Here is a 22,445-nt window from a genome sequence, read left to right as displayed (position 1 = left end):
TTAATAATAATTTAACAAGAATATAAAATGTTATCACTTAAGTTTTCTTGAATTTCACAGAGAACCTTAAGACTAGTACAAATAAATGTCAAATATATTCCTGTAGGGGGTACTAGGATCTGCTACAAAAACAACCCCCAAAAATGATTGATTTGGCGCACAAAATTATATTTCTCATTCACACAACATTACCAATGCATATCAGCAAGGACAACTTGCTCCTCTTGGTCATTTAGAGTTCTGGGCTTATGGAGGATATATTTTAACACTGTTATGGCCACTACAACAGTGACTTATAAAGCTTCTATCTAAGGAGTTCTAGGTTACAGTGAGCTGTGATCATGCCACTGCACTCCAGCCTGGGTGACAGAACGAGACCTTGTCTCTAAAATAAATATGTAATAAAATAATCTGGCCAAAAGTTTTTTACTCACATTTCATTGGACAAAACAAGTCACTTAGTTTTATCTGACCTCATAGTAGGCAAAGACGTGTAATCCTATTTTGTGCGAAGTAGGAGGAAAGATCTGGTGAAGAACATGATGACTATTACCACCAACACAAATATTCTTAAGTGAAGTGCCAGGCCACCCAAAAAGACATGCTAAGAGAACAATGAAACAAAATTAGCCCATCATTAAACTCCCATATAGTTAAGGAGTTGAGGTTGGAGAGCCATAGTTGGAGGATTTCTTTGGAGAATTGTCGGTGTACTGTTTCCTTTCTCTGTCTCTTGTGGGGGATCAAATGGGATTTTTCTTCTCACTTCAGCCAAGTGAGAGGGGACTCAAAGGGTGGAGCATTTCAAAAATAATTATCCCCTGAGGTACAGAAAACATAAGGACTAGTAATTAATTCATATGTGGGAAGACTAGAGGTGCAGGGCCATGTTTGCACTGCCTGATCCACAGCAAAGCTGAAAGGTGTGATTTTCCAAGAAACAGACATTGTCCAGGAGTTAGAGAGCTAGACAGGGATCACTTTTTAAAGTAATAGTGCCCAAGAGAGGTGTAATAAGCCCAAAAGAGCATTTATGTGGAATGGACTGAGGCTGAGGAAGGGAATAAGAAGCGGACTGCCTGAGAATAGTCACTGCCATTAGGGGAGCTACTCAGAGATGCTTAGTGGTAGACTCTCCAAGAAATACACAAGGCCATGTGTGGTGATTCACACCTGTAATCCCAGAACTTTGGGAGGCTGAGACAGGCAGATCACGAGATCAGGAGGTTGAGACCAGCCTGGCCAAGATGGTAAAACCCCGTCTCTACTAAAAATACAAAAATTAGCTGGGTGTGGTGGTGTATGCCTGTAATCCCAGCTACTGAGGAGGCTGAGGCAGGAGAATTGCTTTGAACTCAGGAGGTGAAGGTTGTAGTGAGCTGAGATCACACGACTGCATTCTAACCTGAATGACAGCATGAGACTCTGTCTCAAAAAAAGAAAAAAAAAATACACAAAAGTGGCCCTTGAGAAATAAATATGACAAACAAGCTGTTTTACAAGCTTCATACTAAGTTCTTTACATATATCAGTTAATTTTTCACACCTTATGAGGTCAGGCCTGTTATTATCTCTATTTTACAGATGTTGAAACTGGGGTATAGAGATGTTAAGTAACCTGTCTAGGGTACCAAAGATAATAAATGACAGAGCCAGGATTTGAGGTAAGACTGTCCAATTACATAGCATAGCATCTAACTATTTAGCCATCCTGCCCACTTTCTATGATGATAGCCCACTAATGAGCAATTAAGAGCTTTGCAAAGACTCATTTTGACTGGATGATCTAATTTTAACCAAGATAGTCTGTAAGACTGAATCAAAAGCTAGGTCTGGGGAGTCAAGACATTTTAAGAGGCTCTGGTAACTTTTACTATAGTGTGATATTATAAAAATTATTTTCCATTCTGTAGTGTGGAGAGCTTTAAAAAGATTATTTTCTTACTATCTTTCACCTGGAAAATAAAATAAAATAGCCTTGTAAGAAACAATACAGACCTTAATAAATTATGGTTGACTTGGATTGAAATGAGTAATTTAAAAGAAAAAGAAACATAGATTGCTCTAAGTCTTGAACTATTTAGTTATGCATGGGTCTGAAGTGTTACACACATACATACAAACACCTCATACATAATATGTGACATAATGTACAGGGTGCATGGAATAAGATATGGTCTCTCACTAATTTCATGACCACAATACCAAATGCGTACTTAACAATTCCCCACTTCATTCCCAGCAATCCACTATATTCCCCTAATAATTTTTTTCAGCTATACTCCAAAATAATTATCTGACTTTGTCTTCTCTTTTCAAACTTCCACTTTTGCTCCCCTTATCGCTCTCAACCCAAAAACAGACTTTCAGAGAACTGAAGGACAGTAATAAAATATTCAATATACATATCATTACAGTCTCAGAGGAGATGAGAAGTAGAGAGTGGGGTACTTCACTTCCCAGCAGGCAATTAGTTTCCTAGCACTGACATAACAAAGTACCACAGACCGTGTGTCTTGAAACAACAGAAATTTATTATGTCACAGTTTTGGAGGATCAAAGTTCAAAATCAAGGTGTTGGCAGGGTCATATTTCCTTTGAAATGGGTAGGGGAGGATCCTTCCTTGTCTCTTCCTGGTTACCGATAATTTTCTGGACTCTGGTGTTCCTTGGCTTGTAACTACAGCACTTAAATCCCTGTCTTCAGTATCACATGGCATTCTCCCTGTGTGTGTCTCTGTCTCTGTGTCTCTCTTCTGTTCTTCTAAGGACACTAATTATATTAGATTAAGGGTCCAGCCTAGGCCAATATAACCTCATCTACAATGACCCTGTTCGGAAATAAGGTTGCATTCTGAGATACTGGGAGTTAGTATTTCAACATTTGGAAAGGGAAAGCAATTCAACCCATAACATATATGATCATTAAAACACAAAATAATGACTCCATCTGATGCTCCAGACAATATTTTAAAACAAGTACAATTCAGAGACCTAAATGGAAGTAAAGTTTTCACATTTCACTCCAGGTGGTAAACATTTGCTACCGACAGCTATATTAAAACACATAAGTATATTGTAATGCCCAGAGCAACCACTAAGAAGGCTATACAAATTAATATGTCCAAAAATGTTATAAATAAATCAAGATAAAATTCTGGATATCAGTCAACTATCAGCCAGTACAGCAGAAAGAGAGAGACTAAGAGGAAAAAGAAACAGTGGGAACAAACAGAAAACAAATAAGAAAATGGAAGTCTTAAGCATTAATACATCAATAATCACGTTAAATGTAAGTAATCTGAACACACGCCACTCCAAAAGCAAAGATTGTCCAAATAAATCTATAAAAACAAAAAAGAAAAACAAACCGACAATAAACAACCTAACCATATGCTAGTTACAAGAAACTCATTTCAAATTCAATTGAATAGATATATTAAAAAAATGATGGAAAGAAATATACCATGCAAGCATTAATTTATAAAACAGGAGAAGTAGATACAAAAATGATAGACTTTGAAGACAAAGAAAATCTCTATATGTGATAATAAGATTAATTCACCAACAGGACTTAATACTCCCAAAAGTCTACACATCAAAACCAAGCCTCAGCTGGGAGCAGGGGCTCAAGCCTGTAATCCCAGCCCTTTGAGAGTTAGAGGTGGATCATGAGGTCAGGATATGGAGATTATCCTGGCCAACATGGTGAAACCCAGTCTCTACTAAAAATAGAAAAATTAGCTGAGTGTGGCAGTGCATGCCTTTAACCCCAGCTACTTGGGAGGCTGAGGCAGGAGAATCAGTTGAACCAAGGAGGCAGAGGTTGCAGTGAGCCAAGATCGTGCCACTACACTCCAGCCTTGGCAACAAAGCTACACTCCATCTCAAAAACAAACAAACCAAGCCACAAAATGTGTCAAGCAAAAATTTATAGAGTTAAAAGGGAAAATAGACAAATCCATAATTATAATTAAGGATTTCAACAATTCAACTTGAAATTGATAGAATTACTACACAGAAAATCAGCAGGGATGTAAACCTAGCAAGAGGATCTAATTAGCATATATAGGACACTTTAACCAAAAACAGAAGAATATATATATATATTTTTTTTTAATTTTTTATTGGATTATAGGTTTTGGGGTACATGAGCAGAGCATGCAAGACAGATGCGTAGGTACACACATGGCAGTGTGCTTTGCTTTTCTTCTCCCCTTCATCCACATTTGGCATTTCTCCCCAGGCTATCCGTCCCCACCTCCCCCTCCCACTGGCCCTCCCCTTTTCCCCCCAATAGACCCCAGTGTTTAGTACTCCCCTTTCTGTGTCCATGTGTTCTCATTTTTCATCACCCACCTATGAGTGAGAATATGCGGTGTTTCATTTTCTGTTCTTGTGTCAGTTTGCTGAGGATGATGTTCTCCAGATTCATCCATGTCCCTACAAACGACACAAACTCATCATTTCTGATTGCTGCATAATATTCCATGGTGTATATGTGCCACATTTTTCCAATCCAGTCTATTATCAATGGGCATTTGGATTGATTCCAGGTCTTTGCTATTGTAAACAGTGCTGCAATGAACATTCGTGTACATGTGTCCTTATAGTAGAACGATTTATAGTCTTTTGGATATATACCCAGTAATGGGATTGCTGGGTCAAATGGAATTTCTATTTCTAAGGCCTTGAGGAATCGTCACACTGCCTTCCACAATGGTTGAACTAATTTACACTCCCACCAACAGTGTAAAAGTGTTCCTTTTTCTCCACATCTTCTCCAGCATCTGTTGTCTCCAGATTTTTTAATGATCGCCATTCTACCTGGCGTGAGATGGTATCTCAATGTGGTTTTTATTTGCATCTCTCTGATGACCAGTGACGATGAGCATTTTTTCATATGATTGTTGGCCTCATATATGTCTTCTTTCGTAAAGTATCTGTTCATATCCTTTGCCCACTTTTGAATGGGCTTGTTTGTTTTTTTCCTGTAAATCTGCTTGAGTTGTTTGTAAATTCTAAATATCAGCCATTTGTCAGATGAGTAGACTGCGAAAATTTTTTCCCATTCTGTTGGTTGCCGATCCACTCTAGTGACTGTTTCTTTTGCCGTGCAGAAGCTGTGGAGTTTCATTAGGTCCTATTTGTCTATTTTGGCTTTTGTTGCCAATGCTCTTGGTGTTTTGTTCATGAAGTCCTTGCCTACCCCTATGTCCTGGATAGTTTTGCCTAAATTTCCTTCTAGGGTTTTTATGGTGCCAGGTCTTATGTTTAAGTCTTTAATCCATCTGGAGTTAATTTTAGTGTAAGGTGTGAGGAAGGGGTCCAGTTTCTGCTTTCTGCACATGGCTAGCCAGTTTTCCCAACACCATTTGTTAAACATGGAATCCTTGCCCCATTGCTTGTTTTTGTCAGGTTTATCAAAGATTGTATAGTTGTATGTATGTTGTGTTGCCTCCGGTGCCTCCGTTTTGTTCCATTGGTCTATATCTCTGTTTTGATACCAGTACCATGCTGTTTTGATTACTGTAGCCTTGTAGTATAGCCTGAAATCCGGCAGTGTGATGCCCCCCGCTGTGTTCTTTTTGCTTACAATTGACTTGGCTATGCGGGCTCTCTTTTGGTTCCATATGAAGTTCATGGTGGTTTTTTCCAGTTCTGTGAAGAAAGTCAATGGTAGCTTGATGGGGATAGCGTTGATTCTGTAAATTACTTTGGGCAGTATAGCCATTTTCACGATATTAATTCTTCCTAACCATGAACATGGAATGTTTCTCCATCTGTTTGTGTCCTCTCTGATTTCCTTGAGCAGTGGTTTGTAGTTCTCCTTGAAGAGGTCCCTTACGTTCCTTGTGAGTTGTATTCCAAGGTATTTTATTCTTTTTGTAGCAATTGCGAATGGCAGTTCGCTCTTGATTTGGCTTTCTTTAAGTCTGTTATTGGTGTAGACGAATGCTTGTGATTTTTGCACATTGATTCTATATCCTGAGACTTTGCTGAAGTTGTTTTTCAGTTTCAGGAGTTTTTGGGCTGAGGCGATGGGGTCTTCTAGGTATACTATCATGTCGTCTGCAAATAGAGACAATTTGGCTTCCACCTTTCCTATTTGAATACGCTTTATTTCTTTTTCTTGCCTGATTGCTCTGGCTAGAAATTCCAGTACTATATTGAATAGGAGTGGTGAGAGAGGGCATCCTTGTCTAGTACCAGATTTCAAAGGGAATGCTTCCAGTTTTTGCCCATTCAGTATGATATTGGCTGTTGGTTTGTCATAAATAGGTTTTACTACTTTGAGATACGTTCCATCGATACCGAGTTTATTGAGGGTTTTTAGCATAAAGGGCTGTTGAATTTTGTCAAATGCCTTCTCTGCATCAATTGAGATAATCATGTGGTTTTTGTTTTTGGTTCTGTTTATGTGGTGAATTACGTTGATAGACTTGCGTATGTTGAACCAGCCTTGCATCCCTGGGAAGAATCCTACTTGATCATGATGAATAAGTTTTTTGATTTGCTGTTGCAATCGGCTTGCCAATATTTTGTTGAAGATTTTTTGCATCTATGTTCATCATGGATATTGGCCTGAAGTTTTCTTTTCTCGTTGGGTCTCTGCCGGGTTTTGGTATCAGGATGATGTTGGTCTCATAAAATGATTTGGGAAGGGTTCCCTCTTTTTGGATTGTTTGAAATAGTTCTAGAAGGAATGGTACAAGCTCCTCCTTGTGTGTCTGGTAGAATTCGTCTGTGAACCCATCTGGACCTGGGCTTTTTTTGTGAGGTAGGCTCTTAATTGCTGCCTCAACTTCAGACCTTGTTATTGGTCTATTCATAGTTTCAGCTTCCCCCTGGTTTAGGCTTGGGAGGACACAGGAGTCCAGGAATTTATCCATTTCTTCCAGGTTTACAAGTTTATGTGCATAGAGTTGTTTGTAATATTCTCTGATGATGGTTTGAATTTCTGTGGAATCTGTGGTGATTTCCCCTATATCATTTTTTATTCCATCTATTTGGTTGTTCTCTCTTTTATTTTTAATCAATCTGGCTAGTGGTCTGTCTATTTTGTTGATCTTTTCAAAAAACCAGCTCTTGGATTTATTGATTTTTTGAAGGGTTTTTCGTGTCTCAATCTCCTTCAGCTCAGCTCTGATCTTAGTAATTTCTTGTCTTCTGCTGGGTTTTGAGTTTTTTTGATCTTGCTCCTCTAGCTCTTTCAATTTTGACGATAGGGTGTCAATTTTGGATCTCTCCATTCTCCTCATATGGGCACTTATTGCTATATACTTTCCTCTAGAGACTGCTTTAAATGTGTCCCAGAGGTTCTGGCACGTTGTGTCTTCGTTCTCATTGGTTTTGAAGAACTTCTTTATTTATGTCTTCATTTCGTTGTTTACCCAGTCAACATTCAAGAGCCAGTTGTTCAGTTTCCATGAAGCTGTGCGGTTCTGGGTCGGTTTCTGAATTCTGAGTTCTAACTTGATTGCACTATGGTCTGAGAGGCTGTTTGTTATGATTTCAGTTGTTTTGCATTTGTTGAGCAGTGCTTTACTTCCAATTATGTGGTCAATTTTAGAGTAGGTGTGATGTGGTGCCGAGAAGAATGTGTATTCTGTGGATTTGGGGTGGAGAGTTCTGTAAATGTCCACCAGGTTTGCTTGCTCCAGGTCTGAGTTCAAGCCCTGGGTATCCTTGTTGATTTTCTGTCTGGTTGATCTGTCTAGTATTGACAGTGGAGTGTTAAAGTATCCCACTATTATTGTGTGGGAGTCCAAGTCCTTCTGTAAGTCACTAAGAACTTGCCTTATGTATCTGGGTGCTCCTGTGTTGGGTCCATATATGTTTAGGATCGTTAGCTCTTCTTGTTGTATCGATCCTTTTACCATTATGTAATGGCCTTCTTTGTCTCTTTTGATCTTTGTTGCTTTAAAGTCTATTTTATCAGAGATGAGAATTGCAACTCCTGCTTTTTTTTGCTTTCCATTAGCTTGGTAAATCTTCCTCCATCCCTTTATTTTGAGCCTTTGTGTATCCTTGCATGTGAGATGGGTTTCCTGGATACAGCACACTGATGGGTTTTGGATTTTTATCCAATTTGCCAGTCTGTGTCTTTTGATTGGTGCATTTAGTCCATTTACATTTAGGGTTAATATTGTTATGTGTGAATTTGATACTGCCATTTTGATGCTAAGTGGCTGTTTTGCCTGTTAGTTGTTGTAGATTCTTCATTATGTTGAAGCTCTTTAGCATTCAGTGTGATTTTGGAATGGCTGGTACTGATTGATCCTTTCTATGTGTAGTGCCTCTTTTAGGAGCTCTTGTAAAGCAGGCCTGGTGGTGACAAAATCTCTGAGTACTTGCTTGTTTGCAAAGGATTTTATTCTTCCTTCACTTCTGAAGCTCAGTTTGGCTGGATATGAAATTCTGGGTTGAAAGTTCTTTTCTTTAAGAATGTTGAATATTGGCCCCCACTCACTTCTGGCTTGTAGTTTTTCTGCCGAGAGATCTATTGTGAGTCTGATGGGCTTCCCTTTGTTAGAGACCCGACCTTTCTCTCTGGCTGCCCTTAGTATTCTCTCCTTTATTTCAACCCTGTTTAATCTGACGATTATGTGCCTTGGGGTTGCTCTTCTTGCGGAATATCTTTGTGGTGTTCTCTGTATTTCCTGCAATTGAGTGTTGGCTTGTCTTGCTAGGTGGGGGAAATTTTCCTGGATGATGTCCTGAAGAGTATTTTCCAGCTGGGATTCATTCTCTTCGTCCCCTTCTGGTACACTTATCAAACGTAGGTTAGGTTTTTTCACATAATCCCACATTTCTTGGAGACTTTGTTCATTCCTTTTTGCGCTTTTTTCTCTGATCTTGGTTTCTCATTTTATTTCATTGAGTTGGTCTTCGACTTCAGATATTCTTTCTTCTGCTCGGTCAATTCGGCTATTGAAACTTGAGTTTGCTTCGTGAAGTTCTCGTATTGTGTTTTTCAGCTCCTTTAATTCATTCATATTCCTCTCTAAGGTATCCATTCTTGTTATCATTTCCTCGAATCTTTTTTCAAATCTTTTTTCAAGGTTCTTAGTTTCTTTGCATTGATTTAATACATGATCTTTTAGCTCACAAAAGTTTCTCATTATCCACCTTCTGAAGTCTAATTTCGTCATTTCATCACAGTCATTCTCCGTCCAGCTTTGTTCCCTTGCTGGTGAGGAGTTTTGGTCCTTTCTAGGAGGTGATGTGTTCTGGTTTTGGGTGTTTTCCTCCTTTTTGCGCTGGTTTCTTCCCATCTTTGTGGATTTGTCCGCTGGTCGTCTGCGTAGTTGCTGACTTTTCGTTTGGGTCTCTGAGTGGACACCCAGAATGTTGATGATGAAGTATTTCTGTTGCTTTGTTTTCCTTCTACCAGTCTAGCCCCTTTGCTGTACGACTGTTGAGGTCTGCTCCAGACCCTGCTTGTCTGGGGTGCACTTCTAGTAGCCGTGGCACAGCGAGGGATGCTACCAGTTTCTTTTTCTGCTCTCTTTGTCCCAGGATGATGCCTGCCTAATGACAGTCTTTTGGATATAGAGGGGTCAGGGAGCTGCTTGAGGAGACAGTTTGTACTTTATAGGGGTTTAATTGCTGAGCTGTGCACTCTGTTGTTCATTCAGGGCTGTTAGGCTGCTATGTTTGATTCTGCTGCAACACAGCTCATTAAACAACCCTTTTTTTTCTCAAATGCTCTGTGTTGAGGGGTTTGGGCTTTATTTTTGGATGTCCGATCAGGTGTCCTGCCCAGCTCGAAGGCAGACTAGCCACTGTTTGGCTGCCGAGGCTCCGCCCTGCTGTTGTGTGATTCGCGCTATTCCTGCCGGCTCCGCTGTGGTCTCCGCCACTCCCTGTGGTGGAGTCTCTTCGTTGTAGCGTGTTGCCTCAGCAACGGCAGGCTGCGTCAGCAGTGGGCGTGTATCTCAGTAGGGAAGGGTTGCCTCGGCAACGGCTGGCTGCGTCAGCAGTGGGCGTGTATCTCAGTTGGGGCGGGTTGCCTCGGCAACGGCTGGCTGCCTCAGCAGTGGGCGTGTATATCAGTTGGGGCAGGTTGCCTCCGTAGTGGTGGACGCCCCTCCCCCACAGAGCATCTCGGACCGCCTGCCCGAAATAGTTTGAAATCGTGGTTTTGTTCGTCCCACTGGGTATCCCAAACGATCTGTCCCTGCAATCCCCTGGGCTGGGCTACTGTGCAAGTCTCGTTCAGTCTCAAGTCCAGCCCTCTCAAGTCTCAGGTTGCCGGTTCAACAAGGCACCCGGACAAGCGCGCCCTGTGGGGATTGCTGGGTAGGGCCGGCCGCTGCCGCCCCTGCTGCCGGCTTCGCCAGGCAGACCTACTGCCTGGCGTCCCGTGTCTTTTTATACTTGGGAGTTTCCCCGTTCTGTGGGCAACGAAGATCAGTCTGGAAATGCAGCACTGACTCACCGTTTGCGAATTCAACGCAGGTTCCAATCCTGGGTTGTTCTCACAGCGCCATCTTGAGGAATATATATTTTTTAATTGTTTATAAATCGTTCACCATGATAGACCATATGCTGGGCCATAAAACAGATTTCAAAAAATTGGAAAGAATTGAAATCATAGAGAATGTAATCTATAATGGAATCAAATGAGAAATCAATATTATAAAGACATCAGGAAAATCTATAAATGTAAGGAAATTAAACACACTTCTCAATAATCCACAACTCAAAGAGAAAGTCTTGAAGAAAAATAAAATACATAAAAAGCAGTGCAAATGAAAATACAAAATATCAAAATATGTGGAATGCAGCTAAAGCAGTAGTAAGAGGAGCAATTTATAGCAGTGAATGCTTACATTAGAAAACAAGCAGGGAGGGATGGGCACAGGGGCTCATGCCTGTAATCCCAGCACTTTGGGAGGCTGAAGTGGGTGGATTACCTGAGGTCAGGAGTTTGAGACCAGCCTGGCTAACATGGCTAAAGCCCGTCTCTATTAAAATACAAAAATTAGCCATGCATGGTGTCATGCACATGCAATCCCAGCTACCCAGGAGTCCGAGGCAGGAGAGTAGCTGGAACCTGGGAGACAGAGGTTGCAGTGAGCTGAGATCACACCAATTCACTCCAGCTTAAGCAACACAGCAAGATTATGTAGAAAAAAAAGAAAGAAAGAAAGAAGAAAGAGAAGGAAAGAAAGAGAGAAGGAAGGAAGGAAGGAAGGGAGGGAGGAAAAGAAAGAAAAAGAAAGAGAGAAAGAAAGAAAGAGAGAGAGAAAGAAAGAAAAAAGAAAGAAAAAGAAGGAGGAAAGAAAACAGGCGGGGAGGACTCAAGATGGCGCTGTGAGAACAACCCAGGATTGGAGTTCTCGTTGTGTCTGCGGAGAGGTGAGTCTGAGCTGCATTCCCAGACTGATCTTTGTTGCTCACGGAACGGGGAAATTCCCAAGTGAAGAGGAGACGCGGGACGCCAGGCAGATATTCCACCTGGTGAAGCCGGCAGCTGGGGTGGCGGCGGCCGGCCCTACCAAGCGCTCCCCACAGGGCGCACTTGTCCGGGTGCCCCGTTGAACCGGCAACTGGAGACGTGAGAGGGCTGGACTTGAGACTGAGCTAGACTTGGACAGTGGGCCAGCCCAGGGGATTGCAGGAACAGAGCGTTAGGATTGGCCCAGTGGGATGAACAAAGCCACGATTTCAAACAAGCCCCGTGCAGACAGCCCAAGACGCTCTGAGGGGGAGGGGCGGCCACCATTACCGAGGCAACCCGCCCCAACTGAGATACACTCCCATTGCTGATGCAGCCAGCCGTTGCCGAGGCAACCCGTCCCTACTGAGATACACGCCCACTGCTGACGCAGCCTGCCGTTGCCGAGGCAACCCGCTACAACAGAGAGACTCCGCCACAGGGCATGGCGGAGAACAGCAGAACAGCGGAGCCAGGGCGAGCCTCACAACAGCAGGGCGGAGCCTCGGCAGGCAAAGAGTGGCTAGTCTGCATCCTAGCTGGGCAGGACCTCAACGGACATCCAAAAATAAAGCCCAAACCCCTCAACACAGAGCATTTGAGGAAAAAAAAGGGTTTCTTTAATGAGCTCTGTTGCAGCAGAATCAAACATAGCAGCCTAACAGCCCTGAATGAACAACACAGCTCACAGCTCAGCAATTAAACCCCTATAAAGTACAAATTGTCTCCGCAAGCAGCTCCCTGACCCCTCTAAATCCAAAAGACTGACATTAGGCAGGCACCATCCTGGGACAAAGATAGCAGAAAAAGAAACTGGTAGCATCCCTCGCTGCGCCACAGCTGCTAGAGGTGCACCCCAGACAAGCAGGGTCTGGAGCGGACCTCAGCACTCGTACAGCGAAGGGGCTAGACTGGTAGAAGGAAAACCAAGCAACAGAAATACTTCATCATCAACATTCAGGGTGTCCACTCAGAGACCCAATCGAAAAGTCAGCAACTACGCAGACGACCAGCGGACAAATGCACAAAGATGGGAAGAAACCAGCGCAAAAAGGAGGAAAACACCCGAAACCAGAACACCTCGCCTCCTAGAAAGGACCAAAACTCCTCACCAGCAAGGGAACAAAGCTGGACAGAGAATGACTGTGAAGAAATGATGGAATTAGACTTCAGAAGATGGATAATGAGAAACTTTTGTGAGCTAAAAGATCATGTATTAAATCAATGCAAAGAAACTAAGAACCTTGAGAAAAGATTTGAAAAAGATTTGAGGAAATGATAACAAGAATGGATAACTTAGAGAGGAATATGAATGAATTAAAGGAGCTGAGAAACACAATACGAGAACTTTGCGAAGCATGCACAAGTTTCAACAGCCGAATTGACCGAGCAGAAGAAAGAATATCTGAAGTCGAAGACCAACTCAATGAAATAAAACGAGAAACAAAGATTAGAGAAAAAAACGCAAAAAGGAATGAACAAAGTCTCCAAAAAATGTGGGACTATGTGAAAAGACCTAACCTACGTTTGATAGGTGTACCAGAAGGGGACGAAGAGAATGAATCCAAGCTGGAAAATACTCTTCAGGGCATCATCCAGGAAAATTTCCCCCACCTAGCAAGACAGGCCAACACTCAATTGCAGGAAATTCAGAAAACACCACAAAGATATTCCACAAGAAGAGCAACCCCAAGGCACATAATCGTCAGATTCAATAGGGTTGAAATAAAGGAGAGAATACTAAGGGCAGCCAGAGAGAAAGGTCGGGTCACACAAAAAGGGAAGCCCATCAGACTCACAGCAGATCTCTCGGCAGAAACACTACAAGCCAGAAGTGAGTGGGGGCCAATATTCAACATTCTTAAAGAAAAGAACTTTCAACCCAGAATTTCATATCCAGCCAAACTGAGCTTCAGAAGTGAAGGAAAAATAAAATTCTTTGCGAACAAGCAAGTACTCAGAGATTTTGTCACCACCAGGCCTGCTTTACAAGAGCTCCTAAAAGAGGCACTACACATAGAAAGGAAAAACCAGTACCAGCCATTCCAAAATCACACTGAATGCTAAAGAGCATCAACATAATGAAGAACCTACAACAACTAAGAGGCAAAACAGCGACTTAGCATCAAAATGGCAGTATCAAATTCACACATAACAATATTAACCCTAAATGTAAATGGACTAAATGCACCAATCAAAAGACACAGACTGGCAAATTGGATAAAAATCCAAAACCCATCAGTGTGCTGTATCCAGGAAACCCATCTCACATGCAAGGATACACAAAGGCTCAAAATAAAGGGATGGAGGAAGTTTTACCAAGCTAATGTAAAGCAAAAAAAAAGCAGGAGTTGCAATTCTCATCTCTGGTAAAATAGACTTTAAAGCAACAAAGATCAAAAGAGACAAAGAAGGCCATTACATAATGGTAAAAGGATCGATACAACAAGAAGAGCTAACGATCCTAAACATATATGGACCCAATGCAGGAGCACCCAGATACATAAGGCAAGTTCTTAAGGACTTACAAAAGGACTTGGACTCCCACACAATAATAGTGGGAGACTTTAACACTCCACTGTCAATACTAGACATGTCTACCAGACAAAAAATCAACAAGGATATCCAGGGCTTGAACTCAGACCTGGAGCAAGCAAACCTGATAGACATTTACAGAACTCTCCACCCCAAATCCACAGAATACACATTCTTCTCAGCACCACATCACACCTACTCTAAAATTGACCACATAATTGGAAGTAAAGCACTGCTCAACAAATGCAAAACAACTGAAATCATAACAAACAGACTCTGAGACCATATTGCAATCAAGTTAGAACTCAGAATTCAGAAACAGACCCAGAACCGCACAGCTTCATGGAAACTGAACAACTGGCTCTTGAATGTTGACTGGGTAAACAACGAAATGAAGGCAGAAATAAAGTTCTTCGAAACCAAAGAGAACGAAGACACAACGTGCCAGAACCTCTGGGACACATTTAAAGCAGTCTCTAGAGGAAAGTATATAGCAATAAGTGCCCATATGAGGAGAATGGAGAGATCCAAAATTGACACCCTATCGTCAAAATTGAAAGAGCTAGAGGACCAAGACCAAGAAAACTCAAAACCCAGCAGAAGACAAGAAATAACTAAGATCAGAGCTGAGCTGAAGGAGATTGAGACACGAAAAACCCTTCAAAAAATCAATAAATCCAAGAGCTGGTTTTTTGAAAAGATCAACAAAATAGACAGACCACTAGCCAGATTGATTAAAAAGAAAAGAGAGAACAACCAAATAGATGCAATAGAAAATGATCAAGGAAAAATCACCCACAGATTCCACAGAAATTCAAACCATCATCAGAGAATATTACAAACAACTCTATGCGCATAAGCTAGTAAACCTGGAAGAAATGGACAAATTCCTGGATTCCTGTGTCCTCCCAAGCCTAAACCAGGAGGAAGCTGAAATTATGAATAGACCAATAACAAGGTCAGAAGTCGAGGCAGCTATTAAGAGCCTACCACACAAAAAAAGCCCAGGTCCAGACGGGTTCACAGCCGAATTCTACCAGACACACAAGGAAGAGCTGGCACCATTTCTTCTAAAACCATTTCAAACAATCCAAAAAGAGGGAATCCTTCCCAAATCATTGTATGAGACCAACATCATTCTGATACCAAAACCCGGCAGAGACCCAACAAGAAAAGAAAACTTCAGGCCAATATCCATGATGAACATAGATGCAAAAATCTTCAATAAAATATTGGCAAGCCGATTGCAACAGCAAATCAAAAAACTTATTCATCATGATCAAGTAGGATTCATCCCGGGGATGCAAGGCTGGTTCAACATACGCAAGTCTATAAACGTAATTCACCACATAAACAGAACCAAAAACAAAAACCACATGATTATCTCAATTGACGCAGAGAAGGCATTTGACAAAATTCAACAGCCCTTTATGCTAAAAACCCTCAATAAACTCGGTATCGATGGAACGTATCTCAAAGTAATAAAAGCTATTTATGACAAACCAACAGCCAATATCATACTGAATGGGCAAAAACTGGAAGCATTCCCTTTGAAATCTGGCACTAGACAAGGATGCCCTCTGTCACCACTCCTATTCAATATAGTACTGGAAGTTCTAGCCATAGCAATCAGGCAAGAAAAAGAAATAAAGGGTATTCAAATAGGAAAGGTGGAAGCCAAATTGTCTCTATTTGCAGACGACATGATAGTATACCTAGAAGACCCCATCGCCTCAGCCCAAAAACTCCTGAAACTGATAAGCAACTTCAGCAAAGTCTCAGGATATAAAATCAATGTGCAAAAATCACAAGCATTCGTCTACACCAATAACAGACTTAAAGAAAGCCAAATCAAGAGCGAACTGCCATTCGCAATTGCTACAAAAAGAATAAAATACCTTAGAATACAACTCACAAGGAACATAAGAGACCTCTTCAAGGAGAACTACAAACCACTGCTCAACGAATTCAGAGAGGACACAAACAGATGGAGAAACATTCCATGTTCATGGTTAGGAAGAATTAATATCGTGAAAATTGCTATACTGCCCAAAGTAATTTACAGAATCAACGCTATCCCCATCAAGCTACCATTGACTTTCTTCACAGAACTGGAAAAAACCACCATGAACTTCATATGGAACCAAAAGAGAGCCCGCATAGCCAAGTCAATTCTAATCAAAAAGAACACAGCGGGGGGCATCACACTACCGGATTTCAAACTATACTACAAGGCTACAGTAATCAAAACAGCATGGTACTGGTACCAAAACAGAGATATAGACCAATGGAACAAAACAGAGGCACCGGAGGCAACACAACATACATACAACTATACAATCTTTGATAAACCTGACAAAAACAAGCAATGGGGAAAGGATTCCATGTTTAACAAATGGTGTTGGGAAAACTGGCTAGCCATGTGTAGAAAGCAGAAACTGGACCCCTTCCTGACACCTTACACTAAAATTAACTCCAGATGGATTAAAGACTTAAACATAAGACCTGGCACCATAAAAACCCTAGAAGGGAATCTAGGCAAAACTATCCAGGACATAGGAGTAGGCAAGGACTTCATGAACAAAACACCAAAAGCATTGGCAACAAAAGCCAAAATAGACAAATGGGACCTAATGAAACTCCACAGTTTCTGCACGGCAAAAGAAACAGTCACTAGAGTGGATCGGCAACCAACAGAATGGGAAAAAATCTTTGCAGTTTACCCATCTGACAAAGAGCTGATATCCAGAATTTACAAAGAACTCAAACAGATTTACAGGAAAAAAACAAACAAGCCCATTCAAAAGTGGGCAAAGGATATGAACAGATACTTTACGAAAGAAGACATATATGAGGCCAACAATCATATGAAAAAATTCTCATCGTCACTTATCATCAGAGAGATGCAAATCAAAACCACATTGAGATACCATCTCACGCCAGTTAGAATGGCGATCATTAAAAAATCTGGAGACAACAGATGCTGGAGAGGATGTGGAGAAATAGGAACACTTTTACACTGTTGGTGGGAGTGTAAATTAGTTCAACCATTGTGGAAGACGGTGTGGCGATTCCTCAAGGCCTTAGAAATAGAAATTCCATTTGACCCAGCAATCCCATTACTGGGTATATATCCAAAAGACTATAAATCGTTCTACTATAAGGACACATGTACACGAATGTTCATTGCAGCACTGTTTACAATAGCAAAGACCTGGAATCAACCCAAATGCCCATTGATAATAGACTGGATTGGAAAAATGTGGCACATATACACCATGGAATATTATGCAGCAATCAGAAATGATGAGTTTGTGTCGTTTGTAGGGACATGGATGAATCTGGAGAACATCATCCTCAGCAAACTGACACAAGAACAGAAAATGAAACACCGCATATTCTCACTCATAGGTGGGTGATGAAAAATGAGAACACATGGACACAGCAGAAAGGGGAGTACTAAACACTGGGGTCTATTGGCGGGAAAAGGGGAGGGCCAGTGAAAGGGGGAGGTGGGGAAGGATAGCCTGGGGAGAAAAGCCAAATATGGGTGAAGGGGAGAAGAAAAGAAAGCACACTGCCATCTGTGTACCTACGCAACTGTCTTGCATGCTCTGCTCATGTACCCCAAAACCTATAATCCAATAAAAAATTAAAAAAAAAAAAAGAAATAGAAATTCCATTTGACTCAGTAATCCCATTACTGGGTATATATCTAAAGGACTATAAATCGTTCTACTATAAGGACACATGCACACCAATGTTCATTGCAGCACTGTTTACAATAGCAAAACCTGGAACCAACCCAAATGCCCATCAATGATAGACTGGATTGGGAAAATGTGGCACATATGCGCCATAGAATATTATGCAGCAATCAGGAATGATGAGTTCGTGTCGTTTGTAGGGACATTGATGAATCTGGAGAACATCATTCTCAGCAAACTGACACAAGAACAGAAAATGAAATACTGCATATTCTCACTCATAGGCGGTTGATGAAAAATGAGAACACATGGACACAGGGAGGGGAGTACTAAACACTGGGGTCTATTGGGGGAAAAAGGGGAGGGCCAGCGGGAGGGGGAGCTGGGGAGGGATAGCCTGGGGAGAAATGCCAAATGTGGGTGAAGGGGAGAAAGGAAGCAAATCACACTGCCATTTGTCTACCTATGCAACTGTCTTGCATGTTCTGCACATGTACCCCAAAACCTAAAATGCAATCAAAAGAAAAAAAAAAAAAGAAAAACAAATACATATGTAAAAAGTAAAGTAAATATATATATATATATATATATATATATATATATAATACCTTAAGTTGCAGGATACATGTGTATGTATATGTATATGTAGGCATATGCAGAGAAAAAATGGTAAACTAATTTGACAAACATTTAGCCAGACTAAGCAAGAAAGAGAGGAGACCCAAATAAATAAAATCAGAGATGAAAAAGGAGACATGACAACTGATACTGCAGAAATTCAAAGAATCATCGGTGGCTACTATGAGCAACTATATGCCAATAAATTAGAAAATCTAGAAGAAATGGACAAATACCTAAACACATAGAGACTACCAAGATTGAACCATGAAGAAATCCAAAATATAAAAGAACCAATAACAAATAACGAGATCAAAGCTGTGACAAAGGCCAGGCCCAGTGACTCTTGCCTGTAATCCCAGCACTTTGGGAGGCTGAGCTGGGTGGATCACTTGAGATCAGGAGTTCAAGACCAGTCTGGCTAACATGGTGAAACCTCATCTTTACTAAAAATACAAAAATTAGCTGGATGTGGTGGTGCTGTGATCTCAGCTACTTGGGAGGTTGAGGTGAGAGAATCCCTTAAGCCCAGAGTGTGGAGGTTGCAGTAAGCTGAGATTGCACTACTGCACTCCAGCCTGGGTACTATAGTGAGACTATCACACACACACATGCACACACACACACTAAAAAAATTTTTTTAAAAGCCAGGCACTGTAGCTCATGCCTGTAATCCCAGCACTTTGGGAGGATGAGGCAGGTGGATCACCTGAGGTCAGGAGTTCGAGACCAGCCCGGCCAACTTGATGAAACCCTGTCTCTACTCAAAATACGAAAATTAGCTGGGCATGGTGGCAGGCACCTATAATCCCAGCTACTCAGGAGGCTGAGGCAGGAGAATCATTTGAACCTGGGAGATGGAAATTGCAGTGAGCTGAGATCGCCCCATTGCACTCCAACCAGGGTGACAGGGTAAGACTCCCTCTCAAAAAAAAAAAGGAAAGAAAGAAAGAAAGAAAGAAAGAAAGAAAGAAAGAAAGAAAGAAAGAAAATGTTGTAATAAAAACTTTCCCAGTAAACAAAATCCCAGCCAGCCGTGGTGGCTCACCCACACCTGTAATCCAGCACTTTGGGAGGCTGAATTGGGCACATCACAAGGTCAGGAGTTCCAGACCAGCGGGGCCAACATGGTGATACCGCACCTCTACTAAAAATACAAAAAATTAGCCGGGCATGGTGGCAGGCACCTGTAATCTCAGCTACTCAGGAGGCTGAGGCAGAAGAACCCAGGAGGTGCAGGTTGCAGTAAGCCAAGACCACGCCATTGCACTCCAGCCTGGGTGAGAGAGTCACCATCTAAAAAAAAAAACGAAAAGCCCAGGCCCCAATAGCTTCACTGCTGAATTGTACCAAACATAAAAAACTAACGCCAGTTCTACTCAAACTATTCCAAAAAATATAGAAGGGAATACTTCCAAACTTATTCTATGAGGCAAGTATGACCCTGAAACCAAAACCAAACAGACATATTTAAAATAAAAAAACTATAGTCCAATACATATTCTCTGGTTAATATTGCTGCAAAAATCCACAACAAAATACTAGCAGACCAAATACAACAAGGCACTAAAAAGATCCTTCCTTGTGATCAAGAAGGATTTATCACTGGGATGCAAGTATGCTTCAACATAAAAAAATCATTGTGATACATCGTGTCAACAGAATGAAGGACAAAAGCTATATGATTATTTCAATTGATGCTAAAACATCATTTGATGGAATTCAACGGCCCTTCTGAAAAAAAAAACTCAAAAAACTGGGTATAGGCCAGGGGGATGAAGGCAGCAAACCACATTGCCATGTGTGTACCTATGCAACAATCCTGCATGATCTGCACATGCACCCCAGAACCTAAAGTACAATAAAAAAAACTGGGTATAGGAGGAACATACCTCAATATGATAAAAGCCATGTATGCCAGGCCCATAGGTAATATATTGAACGGAGGAAAACTGAAAATCTTTCCTCTAAGATCTGGAGCACAACACGGATGCCACATTCACCACCATTGTTCAACATACTACTGGAATTCCTAGCTGGAGCAATTAGACAAGAGAAAAATTTAAAGAGCATCCAAATTGGAAAGCAAGAAGTCAAAGTATCCTTGTTCGCTGATGATATGATCTTATACTTGGTATAAGACTTCACCAGGAAACTATTAGAACTGATTTTAAAATTTAGTAAAGTTGCAGGACACAAAATTAACATACAAAAATTTGTAGCATTTCTATATGACAACAGCGAACAAGTTGAAAAAGAAATTAAAAAAGTAATCCTGACTGGGCAAAGTGGCTCAGGCCTCTAATCCTAGCACTTTGGAAGGCCAAGACAGGTGGATCACCTGAGGTCAGGAATTTAAGACCAAACTGACCAACACAGTGAAACCACATCTCTACTAAAAATACAAAAATTAGCTGGGCATAGTGGCATGCACCTGTAGTCCCAGCTACTCAGGAGGCTGAGGCAGGAGAATCACTTGAACCTGGGAGGTGAAGGTTGCAGTGAGCTGAGATTGCGCCATCATTCCACTCAAGCCTGGGTAACAAAGAGAGACTCCATCTCAAAAAATAATAATAATAAAGTAATCCCCTTTACAATAGCCACACATAAAATTAAATACCTAGAAATTAACTGAAGCAAAGAAATGAAAGGTGTCTATAACAACTATAAAACACTGATGAAAGAAATTGACAAGGACATAGAAAATGGAAAAAATCCCATATTCCTGGATTGGAAGAATCGATATTGACAAAATGTTCATATTATCCAAAGCAATTTACAGATTCAATGCAATCTTTATCAAAATGCCAATAACATTCTTCACAGAAATAGAGAAAACAATTATAAAATTTATATAGACCAGCAAAAGATCCTGAATAGCCAAAGATATCCTAAGCAAAAGAACAAAACTGGAGGAATCACATTATCTGACTTCAAATTATACTTTATGCCAGTACCATGCTGTTTTGGTTACTTTACTATACTATAGTAACCAAAACAGCATGGTACTGACATAAAAACAGGCACACAGACCAATGGAACAGAATAGAGAACCCAGAGACATATCCACACACCTATGGTAAATTCATTTTTGACTAAGGTGTCAAGAACATACAGTGAGGAACATGCAGTCTCTTCAATAAATAGTGATGGGAAAACTGGACATCCGTGTGCAAAAGAATGAAACTAGACCCCCATCTATCACCATATACAAAAATCAAATCAAAACTAACTGAATGGTTAAATCTAAGACCTCAAACTGTGAAACTACTACAAGAAAACATTGGGGAAAATCTCCAGGACATTGGTCTGGGCAAAGATTTCTTGAGCAACACCCCACAAGCATAGACAACTAATGCAAAAATGGAAGAATGGAATCACATCAAGTTAAAAAGCTTCTAAACAGCAAAAGATACAATTAACAAAGTGAAGAGACAACCCACCAAAGGGGAGAAAGTATTTGCAGACTATCCAGCTGAGAAAGGATTAATAACTAGAAAATATAAAGTGCTCAATCAACTCTATAGGGAAAAGTCCAATAATCTGTTCAAAAAATGGGCAAAAGTAGACATTTCTCAAAAGAAGACATACAAATCGCAAACAATCATATGAAAAGGTGTAACAATTGTTATTGTTATTGTTAGGATGTGTATACATTGAAAAACCAGAACCCCCATAAATGTCTTGTGGGAATATAAAATGATGTAGCCACTTTGAAAACAATTTGGCAGTTCCTCAAAAAGTTAAACATAGAAGTACCATGTGACCTGGCAATTCCGGGAGAAATTAAAACATATCTTCACACAAAAATTTGTATACAATGTTCATAGCAGCATTGTTCATAATAGTCAAAAAAGTGAAAACAACTCAGCTGGACAACATCAGCTGATGAGTGGATACACAATATGTGAGATATCTATGCAATGCAATATTGTTAAGCCATAAAAATGAATGAAGGGCTGTTACATGCTACAGTGGATGAACCTTGAACACATTGTGTTGAGTGAAAGAAGTCAGACACACACAAAAAAAACACATATTGTATGATTTCACTTATATTAAATGAGTAAGGAAATCCATGAAAACAGAAAGCAGATTAATGACTGCCTAGGACTGAGGAGAGGGAGGAACAATAGTGA

This window comes from Callithrix jacchus, chromosome X (genome assembly GCF_049354715.1).
Source record: "Callithrix jacchus isolate 240 chromosome X, calJac240_pri, whole genome shotgun sequence".
NCBI classification, from domain to species: domain Eukaryota; kingdom Metazoa; phylum Chordata; class Mammalia; order Primates; family Cebidae; genus Callithrix; species Callithrix jacchus.
The sequence above is the reverse complement of the archived record's forward strand: the minus strand, read 5'-3'. Positions refer to the sequence as shown.